This window comes from Coregonus clupeaformis, unplaced genomic scaffold (genome assembly GCF_020615455.1).
Source record: "Coregonus clupeaformis isolate EN_2021a unplaced genomic scaffold, ASM2061545v1 scaf0339, whole genome shotgun sequence".
In the NCBI taxonomy this organism is placed as follows: Eukaryota; Metazoa; Chordata; class Actinopteri; order Salmoniformes; family Salmonidae; genus Coregonus; species Coregonus clupeaformis.
This window is the reverse complement of record NW_025533794.1, coordinates 87,350-110,000: the sequence shown is the minus strand read 5'-3', so window position 1 is coordinate 110,000 and position 22,651 is coordinate 87,350. Positions and strand designations below refer to the sequence as shown.

At 45.1% G+C, this 22,651-nt stretch overlaps 1 long non-coding RNA gene across 1 annotated transcript in view; it reads right to left on the bottom strand.

Moving 5' to 3' along the window:
- Window positions 1–22,302, bottom strand: part of LOC123484503 — a 278,369-nt gene extending 256,067 nt beyond the window's left edge. The window contains exons 1-2 of the long non-coding RNA XR_006658556.1: window positions 22,271–22,302; window positions 267–340 (exon numbers count right to left, since the gene is read on the bottom strand). This is a non-coding gene — a long non-coding RNA (uncharacterized LOC123484503). The remainder of the gene's footprint in view (window positions 1–266; window positions 341–22,270) is intronic.
- Window positions 22,303–22,651: the final 349 nt, after the last annotated feature.

The following is a 22,651-nucleotide window of genomic DNA, read 5'->3' as shown; positions in this document are numbered from 1 at the left end:
AAATGAGAGCCTGCCCAGAGTCATTTAGATAGTTAGGCCTGTTCAGCTCAGAGTCTGCCCAGAGTCAGTTAGATAGTTAGGCCTGCTCAGCTCAGAGTCTGCTCAGAGTCAGTTAGATAGTTAGGCCTGCTCAGCTCAGAGTCTGCTCAGAGTCAGTTAGATAGTTAGGCCTGCTCAGCTCAGAGTCTGCCCAGAGTATAAGCGTAGATACAGTGTGCGTGTAGGAGAGACTCTAGGTCTCAGACAGTAATCCAGCTAGGTCCTACCTTGTCATGGTTCTCCTTGACCCAGCTTTTTACTGTCTCCAAGGCGATCTTAGCCGCAGGCTCATTGGGGAAACCTGGAAGAGAGACAGCGAGAGAGAGAGAGATGGAGAGAGAGAGATAAATACCAGATATCTTTAGTGGGGGGTGGGCGGGCGGGCATTACTCTTTGTTATCTCAAGCATGAGTGTGTAAGTGTGTGTGTGTGTTTTTGATTAGCGTGTGTGTGTGTGTGTGTGTGTGTGTGTGTGTGTGTGTGTGTGTGGCGTGTTTGTGTGTGTGTACAGGGAGCTGACTCTACAGTAGCTAACGTCCTTATTAAATCGCCCAGGCTATGCCAGCACAGGAACAGCAACCTCTGTGTTAACACAACGTATCGATCCAGGCACAAATAGATGGAGAATGGATTCATGTTTTAAAAAGACAAAGGGAGGGTTGGAGGGAGGGAGGGAGGGCTGACTCTCTACTGGATGGATGCTGATTGTAAGATAGACTGATGGTATTCTGTGTTTGTGTGTGTGTGTGTGTGGAGGGTATCTGACAGCTACTCTGAGTCAGCTGTGGGCTAAAATAAACTTCTGACCATGCGTCAGATGAGGAAAAAGTCACTCTGAGATCTCAACGTAAAAATTCTATAGGAATGTTTGATTCTAGTAAGATTGTCTGGTAGTAGACTAGAGTATCAACCCTTACTCAGCTGTTAACTCCAAAGGCCCTTGACCAGCCACAATAGAGGACCATTTACAGCCTATTATAGCAACCTATTCTGACAAGATTTGTGTCATATACAGTGGGGAGAACAAGTATTTGATACACTGCCGATTTTGCAGGTTTTCCTACTTACAAAGCATGTAGAGGTCTGTCATTTTTATCATAGGTACACTTCAACTGTGAGAGACGGAATCTAAAACAAAAATCCAGAAAATCTTGCATGACATAAGTATTTGATCACCTACCAACCAGTAAGAATTCCGACTCTCACAGACCTGTTAGTTTTTCTTTAAGAAGCCCTCCTGTTCTCCACTCATTACCTGTATTAACTGCACCTGTTTGAACTCGTTACCTGTATAAAAGACACCTGTCCACACACTCAATCAAACAGAATCCAACCTCTCCACAATGGCCAAAACCAGAGAGCTGTGTAAGGACATCAGAGATACAATTGTAGACCTGCACAAGGCTGGGATGGGCTACAGGACAATAGGCAAGCAGCTTGGTGAGAAGGCAACAACTTTTGGTGCAATTATTAGAAAATGGAAGAAGTTCAAGATGACGGTCAATCACCCTCGGTCTGGGGCTCCATGCAAGATCTCACCTCGTGGGGCATCAATGATCATGAGGAAGGTGAGGGATCAGCCCAGAACTACACGGCAGGACCTGGTCAATGACCTGAAGAGAGCTGGGACCACAGTCTCAAAGAAAACCATTAGTAACACACTACGCCGTCATGGATTAAAATCCTGCAGCGCACGCAAGGTCCCCCTGCTCAAGCCAGCGCATGTCCAGGCCCGTATGAAGTTTGCAAATGACCATCTGGATGATCCAGAGGAGGAATGGGAGAAGGTCATGTGGTCTGATGAGACAAAAATAGAGCTTTTTGGTCTAAACTCCAGTCGCCGTGTTTGGAGGAAGAAGAAGGATGAGTACAACCCCAAGAACACCATCCCAACCGTGAAGCATGGAGGTGGAAACATCATTCTTTGGGTATGCTTTTCTGCAAAGGGGGCAGGACGACTGCACCGTATTGAGGGGAGGATGGATGGGGCCATGTATCGCGATATCTTGGCCAACAACCTCCTTCCCTCAGTAAGAGCATTGAAGATGGGTTGTGGCTGGGTCTTCCAGCATGACAATGACCCGAAACACACAGCCAGGGCAACTAAGCAGTGGCTCCGTAAGAAGCATCTCAAGGTCCTGGAGTGGCCTAGCCAGTCTCCAGACCTGAACCCAATAGAAAATGTTTGGAGGGAGCTGAAAGTCCGTCTTGCCCAGCGACAGCCCCGAAACCTGAAGGATCTGGAGAAGGTCTGTATGGAGGAGTGGGCCAAAATCCCTGCTGCAGTGTGTGCAAACCTGGTCAAGACCTACAGGAAACGTATGATCTCTGTAATTGCAAACAAAGGTTTCTGTACCAAATATTAAGTTCTGACTTTTCTGATGTATCAAATATTTATGTCATGCAATAAAATGCAAATGAATTACTTAAAAATCATACAATGTGATTTTCTGGATTTTTGTTTTAGATTCCGTCTCTCACAGTTGAAGTGTACCTATGATAAAAATGACAGACCTCTACATGCTTTGTAAGTAGGAAAACCTGCAAAATCGGCAGTGTATCAAATACTTGTTCTCCCCACTGTATGCTGTCATGGAGCCATGCAACCTGTTAACAGAGGAGCTGACAATGTCGGACTCTCAACACACAGGTCCAAACCTCTTTCCCTCAACACACAGGTCCAAACCTCTTTCCCTCAACACACAGGTCCAAACCTCTTTCCCTCAACACACAGGTCCAAACCTCTTACCTTCAACACACAGGTCCAAACCTCTTTCCCTCAACACACAGGTCCAAACCTCTTTCCCTCAACACACAGGTCCAAACCTCTTTCCCTCAACACACAGGTCCAAACCTCTTTCCCTCAACACACAGGTCCAAACCTCTTTCCCTCAACACACAGGTCCAAACCTCTTTCCCTCAACACACAGGTCCAAACATCTTTCCCTCAACACACAGGTCCAAACATCTTTCCCTCAACACACAGGTCCAAACCTCTTTCCCTCAACACACAGGTCCAAACATCTTTCCCTCAACACACAGGTCCAAACCTCTTTCCCTCAACACACAGGTCCAAACCTCTTTCCCTCAACACACAGGTCCAAACCTGATGATGATCTATATCTGCTGTCATGATTTACATCTGCTGTCATGATCTACTGTACATCTGCTGTCATGATTTACATCTGCTGTCATGATCTATATCTGCTGTCATGATCTACTGTACATCTGCAGTCATGATGTACATCTGCTGTCATGATCTACTGTACATCTGCTGTCATGATTTACATCTGCTGTCATGATGTACATCTGCTGTCATGATCTATATCTGCTGTCATGATTTACATCTGCTGTCATGATCTATATCTGCAGTCATGATTTACATCTGCTGTCATGATCTACATCTGCAGTCATGATCTACATCTGCTGTCATAACGTACATCTGCTGTCATGATGTACATCTGCTGTCATGACGTACATCTGCTGTCATGATCTACATCTGCTGTCATGATATACATCTGCTGTCATGACGTACATCAGCTGTCATGATCTACATCTTCTGTCATGACGTACATCAGCTGTCATGATCTACATATTCTGTCATGATCTTTCAGAACACAACTATTTTTCTCTCTTCTCTATTTTTATTTATCTATCATCCCCTTTCACTCTCTCTTTCTTTCTTTCTTTCTTTCTTTCTTTCTTTCTTTCTTTCTCTCTTTCTTTCTTTCTTTCTTTCTCTCTTTCTTTCTTTCTCTCTATATTTCTTTCTCTCTTTCTTTCTCTCTTTGTCTCTCTTTTTCTCTCTTTCTTTCTCTCTCCAACGTCTATCCATGTATGTCTTTCTGACCCTGATATCTCTCTTTTTATATCTCCTCTCTCTATCTCTCTTTGTCTCTTTCCCTCTCTCCTTCTATCGCCCCCTCCCTCCCTCCCTCCCTCCCTCCCTCCCTCCCTCCCTCCCTCCCTCCCTCCCTCCTCCCTCCCTCCCTCTCCCTCCCTCCCCTCCCTCCTCCCTCCCCCATCCACTCTGTCTCTCCATCTTTGGCCGTACTGGCTCAGTTCTGCTTAGGAGCAGGGGATAGCAGGGGATAGCAGGGGATAGCAGGGGATAGCAGGGGATAGCAGGGGATAGCAGGGGATAGCAGGGGATAGCAGGGGATAGCAGGGGACGGCTGAAGTGTTGCTAAGCCCAGCGCTGAGCTCTGCTCTCTGAAACTCTAGGTCCTGGGAGATGGGGATGAGGAGGAGGGGAGGATGGGAATGTCATTCTGTCTGTCTGTCTGTCTGTCGTGAAACTGCTACTAAACCGCTTGCTTATAATCACTGCACTTGAGTTAACAACTCCATAATATGAAGGCTTCCAATGCCTTTCAGAAATCATCTAATTCTATTGGTAAGGTAAACACAGAAACATTTGTTATTCACACATCAGCTGTTTTTCCCCCCCTTCTGACTCCTAATTCCCCTTACGCACAGTCACACGTACCACAGATTCACACGCCCAAGCACTCTCACACCCACACAGACGTAGACAGACCCACACACCCACACACACACACACACACACACACACACGAGAAAGCTGACAGGACTACGGTGGGATATAAACAGCAGCTTGTGAAGAGCACACAACAGGAGGGGGTGTCAGGTGAATAAGCAAATAAATAATTATTTATTCATATACAGTATAATAATAAATCAATATTGATGTTTGAGGCAGGATGCCCCGTATGTCTCCTCTCCTCTCAAAGCTAGGTTATGGTGTTGATAAAAAAGCATTATATCTTCAGGTGTGAGACCGTAGCGCTGCACTGACCAAAGGTAGCGAGTACATTTAATCTATTTAGCACACAGCTTATACAAATCCAGTATAGATTTGAACGTCATCACCATTAATCATATAGTAGAGACTGAGAGAGAGGAGAAGAAGAAGACGAAGAAGAAGACGAAGAAGAAGACGAAGAAGAAGAAGAAGAAGAAGAAGAAGAAGAAGAAGAAGAAGAAGAAGAAGAGATGAAGATCGAGAAAGAAAGGCAAAGAGATTGTGAGAGAGAGATGGAGAAAGAGAGGAAAACAAGAGGAAGAAAGAGAGAGAGAATGATCAAGATTGGGCGAGAGAAAGAGAAGAAATCGAAAGAGAGAGAGAGAGATAAAAAGAGAGATGGAGAGTGGGGTCAGGAAGGCTAGGAGCAGGCTGCCAGCAGAGCTCTGGCTGATAGACAGCAGGACGGCACCAAATCACACACATACACACACACACAGACATACACATGTATACACACACCCATGCACACCTACACTCACACACCCATACACACCTACACTCACACACCCATACACACCTACACTCACACACCCAAACACACCAAGCATGCCCAAGGTCAACAGCAGCAGTCGAAGTGCATTTAGAGCACTCTCTGATCATTTGTCTCACACCCTCCTGCCTCCACCTCCTCAAAACAACACCCCCCTGCCTCCCCATGCCTCCCCATGCCTCCCCATGCCTCCCCACTGCCTCCACCTCCTCACAACAACCCCCCCTGCCTCCCCATGCCTCCCCACTGCCTCCACCTCCTCACAACAACACCCCCCTGCCTCCCCATGCCTCCCCCCTGCCTCCCCTCCTCACAAACAACCCCCCTGCCTCCCCATGTCTCCCCCTGCCTCCCCTCCTCAAAACAACCCCCGCTGCCTCCCCATGTCTCCCCACATGCCTCCCCCCTCACAACAACACCCCCCTGCCTCCCCATGCCTCCCCCATGCCTCCCCTGCCTCCTCCTCACAACACCCCACCCCCCTGCCTCCCCATGTCTCCCACCTGCCTCCCCCTCCTCACAACAACCCCCCCTGCCTCCCCATGCCTCCACATGCCTCCCCCCCTCCTCTCATCCCACAACACCCCTGCCTCCCCATGCCTCCCCCCTGCCTCCCCCTCCCTCACAACACCCCCTGCCTCCCCGCTCCCTCACAACACCCCCCTGCCTCCCCCTCCTCACAACAACCCCCCCCTGCCTCCCCATGCCTCCCCCTGCCTCCCCCTCCTCACAACAACACTCCACTGCCTCCCCACCTCCTCCTCACCCTCCTCCCCATGTCTCCACCTGCCTCCACCTCCTCACAACAACCCCCCTGCCTCCCCATGCCTCCCCTACCTCCCCCCTCCTCACAACAACACCCCCTGCCTCCCCATGCCTCCCCCCTGCATCCCCCTCCTCACAACAACACTCCCCCTTCCTCCACATCCTCCCCTGCCTCCCCATGCCTCCTGCCTCCCCCTCCTCACAACAACACCCCCCCTGCCTCCCCATACCTCCCCCTCCTCCCCTCCTCACAACACCCCCCTGCCTCCCCCTGCCTCCCTGCATCCCCCTGCCTCCAACACTCCCCCTGCATCCCCCTCCTCACAACAACACCCCCCTTCCTCCACCTCCTCACAACAACACCCCCCTGCCTCCCCATGTCTCCCCCCTGCCTCCCCCTCCTCACAACAACCCCCCCTGCCTCCCAATGCCTCCCACATGCCTCCCCCTCCTCCACTCCCAACAACACCCCCTGCCTCCCCCATGCCTCCCCCCTGCCTCCCCTGCTCACAACAACACCCCCCTTCCTCCACCTCCTCACAACAACACCCCCCCTGCCTCCCCATGCCTCCACCCTCACTCCCCCTGTCTCCTCTTTCCTCCTGTCTTTCACAACATCGCCGTGGCCCCTCCCCTCACCTGGTCCAGCCTGTTTATCCAAACAGACACAATAATAAAATGTCTCCCTCCCTCCCTCCCTCACACCTTCTCTCCTTCCACTTCTTTCTCTCCGCTGCCAGCAGAGCTTTCCACAGCTCCACGATGGTGTGATGTTACAGTCGTTTCATTTTACATAACTAGCCCATTCAAAATGACTAACCACACACACAATGCAACAGTCGAAATGACAGGCTATTCAAGCCTCAGTACACACCTTGTAAATGAGTTTCTTTTATTTATTGATTCAATTGCTTCATTGGCATGACGTAACAATGTACATATTGCCAAAGCGTACTTTGGAAATGATTAATGAACAACAGGGTTTGAGTTTAGGTGAGGCCCCCCTTTTAGCCCCCTTTTGTAGACCCATTCACCTCTCTCTCTCTGCTTGCTCCCTCTCTCTCTCTCTCTCTGTCTCCTCTGCTTCCTCCTACATGCATTGCAGCTTGCCTCAGCCTCACCACTGAGCAGCACATCAACGTCTGTCTCTGTAGCCTAAACTCTGTAAAGTTAATATGAAAACTTTGTAGCCCATTTTTTGCACCTGCTGAGGTCAGGCTCCGTTTAATGTTATCTTCTTACTTCTTCCTTCTAGCTGGCTAAGTAATACTAGCCAGAGCCCTTCAACGTTACTAAAATAGAAGTCTCTGCTGGCAGCTAGCCACCTGACTGACTGACAGTGCATTTGGCAAAGTATTCAGACCCCTTGACTTTTTCCACATTTTGTGACGTTACAGCCTTATTCTAAAATTGATTAAATTGTTGTTGTTTTTCCATCAATCTACACACAATACATAATGACAAAGCAAAAACCGTTTTTTTTACATTTTTGCTGACAAAACAGAAATATCACAAGTATTCAGACCCTTTACTCAGTACTTTGTTGAAGCACATTTGGCAGCAATTAAAGCCTTGCGTCTTCTTGGGTATGACGCAACAAGCTTGGCACACCTGTATTTTGGGAGTTTCTTCCATTCTTCTCTGCAGATCCTCTTAACCTCTGTCAGGTTGGATGGGGAGCGTCGCTGCACAGCTATTTTCAGGTCTCTCCAGAGATGTTAGATCGGATTCAAGTTCGGGCTCTGACTGGGCCAGAGACTTGTCCCGAAGCCACTCCTGCGTTGTCTTGGCTGTGTGCTTAGGGTCGTTGTCCTGTTGGAAGGTGAACCTTCGCCCCAGTCTGAAGTCCTGAACGCTATGGAGCAAGTTCATCAAGGATCTCTCTGTACTTTGCTCCGTTCATCTTTCCCTCGTTCCTAACTAGTCTCCCAGTCCCTGTCGCTGAAAAACATCCCCACAGCATGATGCTGCCACCCCCATGCTTCACTGTGTGGATGGTGCCAGGTTTCCTCCAGACGTGACGCTTGGCATTCAGGCCAAAGAGTTCAATCTTTGTTTCATCAGATCAGAGAATCTTGTTTCTCATGGTCTGACAGTCCTTTAGGTGCCTTTTGGCAAACTCCAAGCGGGCTGTCATGTGCCTTTTACTGAGGAGTTGCTTCCGCCTGGCCGCTCTACCATAAAGGCCTGATTGGTGGAATGCTGCAGAGATGGTTGTCCTTCTGGGAGGTTCTCCCATCTCCACAGAGGAACTCTACAGCTCTATCAGAGTGACCATCGGGTTCTTGGTCACCTCCCTGACCAAGGCCCTTCTCCCCCAATTGCTCAGTTTGGCCAGGTGGCCAGCTCCAGGAAGAATATTGGTGGCTCCAAACTTCTTCCATTTAAGAATGATGGAGGTTTTGGTTCCCTACCCCAGATCTGTGCCTCGACACAATCCTGTCTCGAAGCTCTACGGACAATTCCTTCCACCTCATGGCTTGGGTTTTGCTCTGACATGCACTGTCAATTGTGGGATCTTATATAGACAGGTGTGTGCCTTTCCAAATCATGTCCAATCAATGGAATTTACCACAGGTGGTCTGCAATCAAGTTGTAGAAACATCTCAAGGATGATCAATGGAAACAGGATGCACCTGAGCTCAATTTCGAGTCTCATAGTAAAGGGTCTGAATACTTTAGTAAATAAGGTATTTCTGTTTATTTTTTTTATACATTTGCTAAAATCTATAAAAACCTGTTTCGCTTTGTCATTACGGGGTATTGTGTGTAGATTGATAAGGAAAAAAATTATTTAATCCATTTTAGAATAAGGCTGTACAGTAACAAAATGTGGAAAAAAGGAAGGGGTAATATATGTATCTATAAGAGACTATTTACCAGTTGTGCACTCATTCTCTGAGAGTTTTTTTTTTTGTTGGGGGGATGTCTGTAGACAAGACAGGAGTCACAGGACGGTTTTAAAATGGCCTTTTGTCCGGCATCTCGTAAACACACTGTCAGCAGCGTCACTAGTGGCCTAATAGAGCCAACTCTGAGCTGGAGTAGTTGGTTTCACGTCTCAGGCCCTCGGTCTGTGCTGTGAGAGGCCGGAGTTAGCCGTCTGAGAGAGTGGTGAATGTGCTGCTAAAGGCCAATCAGGAGACAGGAGAACATAACTAACACACTACTGGTCAGGATTCACTAAGAGACAGGAGAATATAACTAACACACTACTGTTCAGGATTCCACTCATCTCTCTGTCTCTGTCTCTGTCTCTGTCTCTGTCTCTGTCTCTCTCTCTCTCTCTCTCTCTCTCTCTCTCTCTCTCTCTCTGTCTCTCGTCTCTCTGTCTCTCTGTCTCTCTGTCTCTCTCTCTCTCTCTCTCTCTCTCTCTCTCTCTGCTCTCTCTCTCTCTCTCTCTCTCTCTCTTCTCTCTCTCTCTCTCTCTCTCTCTCTCTCTCTCTCTCTCTCTCTCTCTCTCTCTCTCTCTCTCAATTCAATTTCAATTTCAATTTAAGTGCTTTATTGGCATGGGAAACGTATGTTAACATTGCCAAAGCAAGTGAAGTAGATAGTAAACAAAAGTGAAATAAACAATAAATATTAACAGTAAACATTACACTCAGAAGTTCCAAAAGAATAAAGACATTTCAAATGTCATATTATGTATATATACAGTGTTGTAACAATGTGCAAATAGTTAAAGTACAAATGGGAAAATAAATAAACATAAATATGGGTTGTATTTACAATGGTGTTTGTTCTTCACTGGTTGCCCTTTTCTTGTGGCAACAGGTCACAAATCTTGCTGCGGTGATGGCACACTGTGGTTTTTCACCCAGTAGATAAGGGAGTTTATCAAAATTGGGTTTGTTTTCGAATTCTTTGTGGATCGCAGTAATCTGAGGGAAATATGTGTCTCTAATATGGTCATACATTTGGCAGGAAGTTAGGAAGTGCAGCTCAGTTTCCACCTCATTTTGTGGGCAGTGTGCACATAGCCTGTCTTCTCTTGAGAGCCAGGTCTGCCTACGGCGGCCTTTCTCAATAGCAAGGCTATGCTCACTGAGTCTGTACATAGTCAAAGCTTTCCTTAAGTTTGGGTCAGGTATTCTGCCACTGTGTACTCTCTGTTTAGGGCCAAATAGCATTCTAGTTTGCTCTGTTTTTTTATTTGTTCTTTCCAATGTGTCAAGTAATTATCTTTTTGTTTTCTCATGATTTGGTTGGGTCTAATTGTGTTGTTGTTGTTGTTGTTGTTGTTGTCCTGGAGCTCTGTGGGGTCTGTTTGTGTTTGTGAACAGAGCCCCAGGACAAGCTTACATAGGGGACTCTTCTCCAAGTTCATCTCTCTGTAGGTGATGGCTTTGTTATGGAACGTTTGGGAATCGCTTCCTTTTAAGTGGTTATAGAATTTAACGGCTCTTTTCTGGATTTTGATCATTAGCGGGTATTGGCCTAATTCTGCTCAGCATGCATTATTTGGTGTTTTACATTGTACACAGATGATGTTTTTGCAGAATTCTGCATGCAAAGTCTCAATTTGGTGTTTGTCCCATTTTGTGAATTCTTGGAATTCCCCAGACCTCACAACCATTAAGGGCAATGGGTTCTATAACTGATTCAAGTATTTTTAGCCAGATCCTAATTGGTATGTAAAATTTTATGTTCCTTTTGATGGCATAGAAGGCCCTTCTTGCCTTGTCTCTCAGATCGTTCACAGCTTTGTGGAAGTTACCTGTGGCGCTGATGTTTAGGCCGAGATATGTATAGTTGTTTGTGTGCTCTAGGGCAACGGTGTCTAGATGGAATTTGTATTTGTGGTCCTGGCAACTGGACCTTTTTTGGGAACACCATTATTTTTGTCTTACTGAGATTTACTGTCAGGGCCCAGGTCTGACAGAATCTGTGCAGAAGATCTAGGTGCTGCTGTAGGCCCTCCTTGGTTGGTGACAGAAGCACCAGATCATCAGCAAACAGTAGACATTTGACTTCAGATTCTAGTAGGGTGAGGCCGGGTGCTGCAGACTGTTCTAGTGCCCTCGCCAATTCGTTGATATATATGTTGAAGAGGGTGGGGCTTAAACTGCATCCCTGTCTCACCCCACGGCCCTGTGGAAAGAAATGTGTGTGTTTTTTGCCAATTTTAACCGCACACTTGTTGTTTGTGTACATGGATTTTATAATGTCGTATGTTTTTCCCCCAACCCCACTTTCCATCAATTTGTATAGCAGACGCTCATGCAAAAATTGAGTCAAAAGCTTTTTTGAAATCATACTTCGTACTATCTTCCAGTCACCAGTCTCTGTTAAACCCCTATGTCAACGATATCCGTTCATATCCTTCATACTTCGTACTACCACCAGTCTATCTCTCTCTCTCTCTGGTGGATGCTGTGTTGTGGTGTGTTGGAGTGATGAAGGAATGAAGGAATGAAGAGGTATTTTTACATTTTGGTGTATTATTCGTAGCGCTGGGGCTACACTAAGGCTAGTGTAGAGTATAAAGCACACCGTGTACCTCTGTTAAATGGGCTAGAAGTCTTTCCCTGATCCCTCTGAGTATAGGGTCTGCATCCCACATGGTATCCCACGATCCTCTCTGATCCCTCTTAGCTCGACACCAAACTGGGCTCACCGTGTCTGTCTCGACACACACTGGACAGCCACACAGCTTGGGTGGATTACGGTGTGGATGTACTGACCAAGGCTACGTCCCCAATTGGCACCCTATTCCCTATATAGCGCACTACTTTTGACCAAGACCGTATAGGGACAGTGAAAGAGAGAGGGCCCCATAGGTCTCTGGTCAAAAGTAGTGCACTACATAGGGAATAGGGTGCCAATTGGGAGGCAGACAGAGTCTCTGTTGATTACACACAGCCACCTATCTCAGACAACCACCAGTCACTGTTTAAACCCCTATGTCAACAATATCCCTTCAGTATCCTTCATACTTCGTACCACCACCAGTCTCTGTTAAACCCCTATGTCAACAATATCCCTTCATATCCTTCATACTTCGTACCTCCACCAGTCTCTGTTAAACCCCTATGTCAACAATATCCCTTCATATCCTTCATACTTCGTACCACCACCAGTCTCTGTTAAACCCCTATGTCAACAATATCCCTTTGTATCCTTCATACTTCGTACCACCACCAGTCTCTGTTAAACCCCTATGTCAACAATATCCCTTCGTATCCTTCATACTTCGTACCACCACCAGTCTCTGTTAAACCCCTATGTCAACAATATCCCTTCATATCCTTCATACTTCGTACCACCACCAGTCACTGTTAAACCCCTATGTCAACAATATCCCTTCATATCCTTCATACTTCGTACCACCACCAGTCTCTGTTAAACCGCTATGTCAACAATATCCCTTCAAATCCTTCATACTTCGTACCACCGCCAGTCTCTGTTAAACCCCTATGTCAACAATATCCCTTCGTATCCTTCATACTTCGTACCACCACCAGTCTCTGTTAAACCCCTATGTCAACAATATCCCTTCATATCCTTCATACTTCGTACCACCACCAGTCTCTGTTAAACCCCTATGTCAACAATATCCCTTCATATCCTTCATACTTCGTACCACCACCAGTCTCTGTTAAACCCCTATGTCAACAATATCCCTTCGATTCCTTCATACTTCGTACCACCACCAGTCTCTGTTAAACCCCTATGTCAACAATATCCCTTCATATCCTTCATACTTCGTACCACCACCAGTCTCTGTTAAACCCCTATGTCAACAATATCCCTTCATATCCTTCATACTTCGTACCACCACCAGTCTCTGTTAAACCCCTATGTCAACAATATCCCTTCATAACCTTCATACTTCGTACTACCATCAGTCTCTGTTAAACCCCTATGTCAACAATATCCCTTCGTATCCTTCATACTTCGTACCACCAACAGTCTCTGTTAAACCCCTATGTCAACAATATCCCTTCATATCCTTCATACTTCGTACCACCACCAGTCACTGTTAAACCCCTATGTCAACAATATCCCTTCATATCCTTCATACTTCGTACCACCACCAGTCTCTGTTAAACCCCTATGTCAACAATATCCCTTCATATCCTTCGTACTTCGTACCACCACCAGTCTCTGTTAAACCCCTATGTCAACAATATCCCTTCATATCCTTCCGTACTTGTTACCACCACCAGTCTCTGTTAAACCCCTATGTCAACAATATCCCTTCATATCCTTCATACTTCGTACCACCACCAGTCTCTGTTAAACCCCTATGTCAACAATATCCCTTCATATCCTTCATACTTCATTATCACCACCAGTCTCTGTTAAACCCCTATGTCAACAATATCCCTTCATATCCTTCATACTTTGTACCACCACCAGTCTCTGTTAAACCCCTTTGTCAACAATATCCCTTCATATCCTTCATACTTCGTACCACCACCAGTCACTGTTAAACCCCTATGTCAACAATATCCCTTCATATCCTTCATACTTTGTACCACCACCAGTCTCTGTTAAACCCCTATGTCAACAATATCCCTTCATATCCTTCATACTTCTTACCACCACCAGTCTCTGTTAAACCCCTATGTCAACAATATCCCTTCATATCCTTCATACTTCGTACAACCACCAGTCACTGTTAAACCCCTATGTCAACAATATCCCTTCATATCCTTCATACTGCATTTACCACCACCAGTCTCTGTTAAACCCCTTTGTCAACAATATCCCTTCATATCCTTCATACTTCGTACCACCACCAGTCACTGTTAAACCCCTATGTCAACAATATCCCTTCATATCCTTCATACTTCGTACCACCACCAGTATCTGTTAAAACCCTATGTCAACAATATCCCTTCGTATCCTTCATACTTCGTACCACCACCAGTCTCTGTTAAACCCCTATGTCAACAATATCCCTTCATATCCTTCATACTTCGTACCACCACCAGTCACTGTTAAACCCCTATGTCAACAATATCCCTTCATTTCCTTCATACTTCGTACCACCACCAGTCTCTGTTAAACCCCTATGTCAACAATATCCCTTCATATCCTTCATACTTTGTACCACCACCAGTCTCTGTTAAACCCCTATGTCAACAATATCCCTTCATATCCTTCATACTTCGTACCACCACCAGTCACTGTTAAACCCCCTATGTCAACAATATCCCTTCATATCCTTCATACTTTGTACCACCACCAGTCTCTGTTAAACCCCTATGTCAACAATATCCCTTCATATCCTTCATACTTCGTACCACCACCAGTCTCTGTTAAACCCCCTTTGTCAACAATATCCCTTCATATCCTTCATACTTCGTACCACCACCAGTCACTGTTAAACCCCTTGTCAACAATATCCCTTCATATCCCTTCATACTTCCGTACCACCACCAGTCTCTGTTAAACCCCTATGTCAACAATATCCCTTCATATCCTTCATACTTCGTACCACCACCAGTCTCTGTTAAACCCCTATGTCAACAATATCCCTTCGTATCCTTCATACTTCGTACCACCACCAGTCTCTGTTAAACCCCTATGTCAACAATATCCCTTCATATCCTTCATACTTCGTACCACCACCAGTCTCTGTTAAACCCCTATGTCAACAATATCCCTTCTTATCCTTCATACTTGACCACCACCAGTCTCTGTTAAACCCCTATGTCAACAATATCCCTTCGTATCCTTCATACTTCGTACCACCACCAGTCTCTGTTAAACCCCTATGTCAACAATATCCCTTCATATCCTTCATACTTTGTACTACCAGACCAGGGGCCATATCCAGAAAGAGTCTCAGAGTAGAAAATAGTCGTAAGTGCTGAGAATAAAGAATAAAGATGTCTTACTACCTACTCTTAAAGGTTAAAATAAAAGCTATTCATGAAGCCTCTTTAGTCATAACAAGAGTCCCACCTAGTCGACAGATATTTAGAAGACCTCAAGAGCTGCTGTCCGAACCAGCAGGTATCTTGATTATAGAACAGGGCAGTGACTCAGTGGTTCCTGCGTCAAATTGCATGCAATTGTTTTGGAGTTGAAATAATGTTTAAATATTTCTATGATCAACCCATAAATAATCTAGACCTACATGCAACAGTATCTCTTGTGCTTTTGACAATGATTTTACATGAGGCCTAATTCACATGATATTCCTAAATACTTATAACCACTAGGCTAATAAATAAACACAGCTTTTTATTTGTATTATTTAATTACTTACATCATCTTATCTCAAGCGCAATATCACATTTGAAAATAACATCTAAATTGGGGATGCCTGTAAATTTGGCCAATTGACAGCATCTAGGGCAGGGGGGTGTCAAACGTCCGGCCCGCGGGCCGGATCAGGCCCGCAAACGGTTTTAATCCGGCCCGCGAGATGATACAAAATTTAAAAAAAATAAAAATAAAAATAAAAATAATAATAATAATAATTTTGTAAAGTATAAAAATGCGCTGCAATTTTTCAATAAAATAAACTGCTGTTCCAATTGCGTCCACTGGATGGCGCAATAGCAATTGTGTTAAGCAAGCAAACTGTTTATACCGGGCAGAGCAAGTAGGCGAAGCACGTGCAGCCAATGAGCTACTTTGTTTTGCCCGCGATATTTATTCCGGCTTCTACTTTTAACATTATGTGCTTTGGCACCCTCATTGCCCCAATATGTCTCTGTCAAAAAGAGAAAAGTGGACGCAGAGTGCAGAGTGTTCCAAGAAAAATTGTCATCCCTATTTATTCACGGAATTGAATGGGAAAGCTGTATGTTTGGTGTGTTCAGAGCATGTTGCAGTGCTGAAAGAATATAACCTTCGTCGCCACTATGTGAGTCTTCATGCCGACAAATATGACAACTTTCAAGGACAGCGGAGATGAGAGAAGGTGAATGAACTGTTGGCGGGTCTGAAGAAACAGCAGTCTGTGTTTACTCACAGCCGAGACATCAGTGACGCTGCAGTGAAAGCTAGCTACCTCATTGCTAATGAAATCGCAGTGGCTTCAAAACCATTTAGTGAGGGTGAATTTGTAAAAACATGCATGATGAAGGCAGCGGAGATTGTGTGCCCTGAAAAGCGGCAGGCTTTTTGCAAATATCAGCCTGACAAGAAACACAGTTGCAGACAGGATTTCCGATCTTTCAGTGGATTTGGACAGCCAGTTGAAGCAAAAACTAAAGTCATTTATTGCGTTTTTGGTTGCAATTGATGAAAGCACGGACATTACCAGATGTTGCACAACTGGCCATTTTCATCCGCAGAGTTGATGACACATTGACCGTCACCGAGGAGTTCGTGAGTTGGTGCTGATGACAGATACAATGACAGCAGCTGATATTTTTACCGCACTCGTCGGGCGCGCTGGACAGGGTCGGAGTGGACTGGTCCCACGCTGTCAGCCTGGCTACAGATGGTGCGCCCTCAATTATCGGGAAAAAGCTAGGCGTTGTGACAAAGTTCAGAGAGAAAGTGCAATCTGCAAATGGACGTGATTTTTTGACTTTTCACTGTATTTTGCATCAGGAGGCTTTGTGTTGCACAAGTCATTAAAGATGGATAACGTCATGAAGGTGGTCATCCAAACTGTTAATTTCATCCGATCCAGAAGCCTGAATCACCGTCAGTTTGACAGCCTTCTCAGAGAGAAAGACCACATCTATGGCCTGCCATACCACACTGAGGTAAGATGGTTAGGCAGGTGCTGTGCTGAGGCGTTTCTTTGATTTTTACGAGAAGAAATTGAACAATTCATGGAAGAAAAGGGCAAACCAGTGTTAGAATTTCATTCCACAGAATGGATGCAGGACCTTGCATTTATGGTGGATGTTACAGAGCACCTGAATAACTTGAACAAACAGCTGCAAGGGCACAACAAAGTTGTCACGCAGTATTATGACAGCATACGTTCTTTCAAGTTGAAGCTGTCATTGTGGGAGACGCAACTTGCCGTGGTGATGCAGCTCACTTCCCCCTGTCTGAAAAATGTGTGCGCGACCCAACATGTGGCAGACATGAAGCGGTTCAAAGATAAAATAACGGGACTGTTACGGGAGTTTGAGCAACGCTTTCAGATTTATGTTTATATGTTTTTATGTTGATGTGCTATTGTTTTTTATTGTTTTTATTTATTTGTATATTTAACCTATTCTTGACTCTGTGGTTCTTGCACTTGTTTGGGAACAGGATTTCATTATTTTTTATCTACATTTCTGCCTGAGAAATGACACCCTGATATAGTTCTGTGATCTGTGATATACTTCTGTGAATCACTGAGGCATTGTGTGTTTGTGTGTTCTTTTGTCCTCAGAACTTTCAAATAACTTGAGGTGTTTTATGATTAATAGTGATGTTGTGCTTTTGGACACTGTCCTCAGGCTCCAGCTTTATGTTTATATGTTTTTATGTTGATGTGCTATTGTTTTTAATTGATTTTATTTTATTCTTATATTTAACCTATTCTTGACTCTGTGGTTCTTGCACTTGTTTGGGAACAGGATTTCATTATTTGTATCTACATTTCTGCCTGAGAAATGACACCCTGATATAGTTCTGTGATCTGAAACAGTTCTGTGTTAATCACGGAGGCATTGTGTGTTTGTGTGTTCTTTTTCTTTAGAATTTTCAAATAAACTTGATGTGTTTTATGATTAATAGTGAGGTTGTGCTTGTACTATTTTGGACACACTGTCCTCAGGCTCCAGCTTTATGTTGTATGTTGATCGTATTAAAACAAAGAAAACAATCTGAAGTTGTTGTTTTTTAAGTTATATATACCATGATTTTTCCGGTCCGGCCCACTTGGGGAATAGATTTTCCTCCATGTGGCCCCTGAGCTAAAATGAGTTTGACACCCCTGATCTAGGGGCTATGTAAGCTTTGACTGTGTTCCATGAAAATGATAGACCTTTCAAACGTTTTACGCAACATTGTCGGCAAGTAACTTGATGCCTACTGTGCCAAAGCGATTTAGAGTTGTTAAACGGGAGTGACGAGTGTGTGGATATAACGGTAATATTATTTTTAAAAATCCACTTTGAACACCTATTAGGCTATACTTTATGATTCAATGCATTATGTCTATCACATTATTCAAAATATCAGAAAAGGTTAAAAAAATAAATAAATAAAAATATATATATATGCCAACATATGAGTCAAGAATTAAGAGTAGGTATTGGCAAAGTGATTGTGTCAGGCGGAAATCGTATGAACCACTGGCTTCCAGTTGAAGCTCGCATCCGCTACAAGACCATGGTGCTTGCCTATGGAGCAGTGAGGGGAACGGCACCTCTGTACCTTCAGGCTCTGATCAGTCCCTACACCCAAACGAGGGCATTGCGTTCATCCACCTCTGGCCTGCTGGCTCCTTCCTCTCGCGGAAGCATAGCTCCCGCTCAGCCCAGTCAAAACTGTTCGCTGCTCCTGGCACCCCAATGGTGGAACAAGCTCCCTCACGACGCCAGGACAGCGGAGTCACTCACCACCTTCCGGAGACATTTGAAACTCCCACCTCTTTAAGGAATACCTGGGATAGGATAAAGTATTCCTTCTAACTTCCCAAATTGTGAAGTGGTTATCCCACTGGCTATAGGGTGAACGCACCAATTTGTGAGTCGCTCTGGCTAAGAGCGTCTGCTAAATGACGTTAATGTGCCCTTGAGCAAGGCACTTAACCCTAATTGCTCCTGTAAGTCGCTCTGGATAAGAGCGTCTGCTAAATGACTAAAATGTAAATGTAAATGTAAATGTAACCATTGCAACAGTGGTGATGTGTTCAGAACTAGGAGCCGGTGTTCCGGTTTAAAGGGCTCCGATTGGTCTGAGTGATTGGGTTCTAAATGCCTGTCTAGGCTGAATCTGTGAGGTAAATGTGAGACATAATGTTCTCATCCCTGGCTTAACACCGTGCCAGCTAGACATTGGTGGCATTCCAAATGGAACTATTCCCTTTATAGAGGGCCCTGGTAAAAAGTAGTGCACTATAAAGTGAATAGCATGCCATTCGGGATGCATACCTTCCACTTCGTGTCAAGATTGATCATACCAAGCCTCTCCTAAACCCTCCAACCCTGTAGCCCGGTACAAGGCTGTTCTAGAGAGTTCTCTCTCTCTTAGTGCCAGTAAATAAGGTAGGACTCTGCAAGGTCTCTTATACCAGACTGTACTATACATAATGCAGGTTGAAATCCTTAATCTCAGGGTGTGGAATTCCTTGATTGTGTCGATGTTGTGTGAGGGATTGATTGTGTGAGAGACCGAGAGAGGCAGAGAGAGAAAAAGAAAGAGAGAGAGGGAGAGGCAAGGAGAGAGAGATATCGAGAGACAGTGAGAGTCTGTGAGAGAAAGAGAGAGAGAAAGGGTGAGAGAGAGAGAGAGAGAGAGAGAGAGAGAGAGAGAGAGAGAGAGAGAGAGAGAGAGAGAGAGAGAGAGAGAGAGAGAGAGAGAGAGAGAGAGAGAGAGAGAGAGAGAGAGAGAGAGACTAGTCGCAAATGAATAAGAAAGAGTAAAACAGTGACTATCAGTCTGTCCAAGGAGGCAGTGAGTCTGTTATTGTCTGTGTGGCTCCAGCATGACTATCTATCCTATCGCAGGATAATCTGTTTGAACCCCGGGTCGGTCGTGTGTTGCGGCAGCCGCCCATGATTGATGGAAGAACAGGACCAACACTTACTAAGCTCTATCATGCCTCGCGACCTCGTGACCCTATGGTGGGCACAGTTTGTTTATGGGTGGTACCTCCTTTCCTTCCTCCCTCCCTCGCTTAACGCCACGCTAACCACTGCACCGCCCGACCGCTGCAGAATCTCTGCTGGGGCTAATGGGCCGGACTGAGAGATTGGACTGTCAGTATGGAGCCGGGACTAATTTGTCTTCCCTCCCTCCCCAGCCGTCTGAGGTAGACGTAGAGGTACCACCTGTGCACCCCTTGCAACACCCTCCCCGTGCTCCCCCAATCATCTGTCAGTGGTGACGGAGCCTCCTGGAATACAGAGGCATGAGGGAGGAGAGGGAGAGTGTCAATTAGCATTAGCTGTCCTGACAAATCTGTTTTTCCTCTCTCTCTCTCTCTCTCTCTCTCTCTCTCTCTCTCTCTCTCTCTCTCTCTCTCTCTCTTCTCTCTCTCTCTCTCTCTCTCTCTCTCTCTCTCTCTCTCTCTCTCTCTCTCTCTCTCTCTCTCTCTCTCTCTCTCTCTCTCTCTCTCTCTCTCTCTCTCTCTCTCTCTCTCTCCTCTCTCTCTCTCTCTCTCTCTCTCTCTCTCTCTCTCTCTCTCTCTCCACCATCTGCTGCCGCTGAGGCCCTGGACAACTCTGTCCCTGATTCCTCTCTGTCACTATGTGGGTCCTGAGGATTTGTTTTGCTGCTACAGTTACAAGTCTGTAAATGGGTCACACACAGACACATCATTACAATGTGTGTCTCAGTGTGTATGTGAGGTAGATAGAGAGCGAGAGCGAGAGAGAGAGAGGAGAGAGAGAGAGAGAGAGAGAGAGAGAGAGAGAGAGGAGAGAGAGAGAGAGAGAGAGAGAGAGAGAGAGAGAGAGAAAAAGAAAGAAAGAGTCAGACAGAAAGAGTCAGAAAGAAAGAGTCCTTTGAACCTTTCATGACATAACTTACAATGCTGCCTTGACCTTAATGATACTTTCAGACACAGTAGGCCCTAGATCCATCAGTAAACCACCAGCATCCGACCAGTTAGCAGAAAGCAAACATCTGACCAGTTAGCAGAAAGCAAACATCTGACCAGTTAGCAGAAAGCAAACATCTGACCAGTTAGCAGAAAGCAAACATCTGACCAGTTAGCAGAAAGCAAACATCTGACCAGTTAGCAGAAATAAAATAAGTTATTAGTAGTGGGCAGATTATATCACATCATCATCATACTGTACTGCTTCTGAAACCACCTTCTCTAGCTGGTTTGAATATGGAGGGCTAACCGCTAAGCTGTTGAAAAGGGAGGGCTAACCGCTAAGCTGTTGAAAAGGGAGGGCTAACCGCTAAGCTGTTGAATATGGAGGGATAACCGCTAAGCTGTTGAAAAGGGAGGGCTAACCGCTAAGATGTTGAATAGGGAAGGCTAACCACTAAGCTGTTGACTAGGGAAGGCTAACTGCTAGGCTGTTGAATAGGGAGGGCTAACCGCTAAGCTGTTGTATAGGGAGGGCTAACCGCTAAGCTGTTGAATAGGGAGGGCTAACTGCTAAGCTGTTGAATAGGGAGGGCTAACCGCTAAGCTGTTGTATAGGGAGGGCTAACCGCTAAGCTATTGAAAAGGGAGGGCTAACCGCTAAGCTGTTGAATAGGAAGGGCTAACCGCTAAGCTGTTGAATAGGAAGGGCTAACCGCTAAGCTGTTGAATAGGGAGGGCTAACCGCTAAGCTATTGAAAAGGGAGAGCTAACCGCTAAGCTATTGAAAAGGGAGGGCTAACCGCTAAGCTGTTGAATAGGAAGGGCTAACCGCTTAGCTGTTGAATAGGAAGGGCTAACCGCTAAGCTATTGAAAAGGGAGAGCTAACCGCTAAGCTATTGAAAAGGGAGGGCTAACCGCTAAGCTGTTTATTTATTTAATAGGCTGTTTAATTCTTGTCCCAGTGCCAGCCTGTGTGCTGTTCAGCAATTTCCTGTGTAGTGTGGTGTGGTGTGGTGTGGTGTGGTGTGGTGTGACAGACTAGGTATAGTGGTGTGGTGTGGTGTGGTGTGACAGACAGCCATTGGCAGAAGACTGCAGTCAACACCAATTATAATAATAATAATAATAATAATAATAATAATAATAATAATAATAATAATAATAATAATAATAATAATATGCCATTTAGCAGACGCTTTTATCCAAAGCGACTTACAGTCATGCGTGCATAATTTTTTTTGTGTGTATGGGGTGGCCCCGGGGATCGAACCCACTACCCTGGCGTTACAAGCACTGTGCTCTACCAGCTGAGCTACAGAAGGAAACTTAATTCAAAGACAATACAGCCATTAGCCACAGGGGGTCAGCTGTTTTGAATGAAGTAGATCATGATAATGACAGGAAAGGAAATAGGTAAAGGTGATTAGAGTGAAAATGTACACACATCCATATGACACATACATACACATCCAAGATATACAGTAACACACAGTTACAAATGAACAAGAACAGCCTCACCGTAGATTCCTGTGGATATACATGGGAAGGCCTGTGGAAAGAAAGATAAAGATTACAGTCAATGCATGTCCATATTATAAAATGTACATGGTAAAATGACAATGTATAAGAAATATAGTATTAGTAATTTCCATTCTCTCCAGCGCTGGGAGAAAGAAGCAAAGACAGCATGTCAGGAAGTGAAATAAAAAGTAATATTTTATATCATTCACTGACTGTCTTTAATAATGCTGTTCATTTATATTATCCACTGGCTGTCTTTAATAATGCTGTTCATTTAATATTATTCACTGACTGTCTTTAATAATGATGTTCATCTTATATTATTCACTGGCTGTCTTTAATAATGATGTTCATCTTATATTATTCACTGACTGTCTT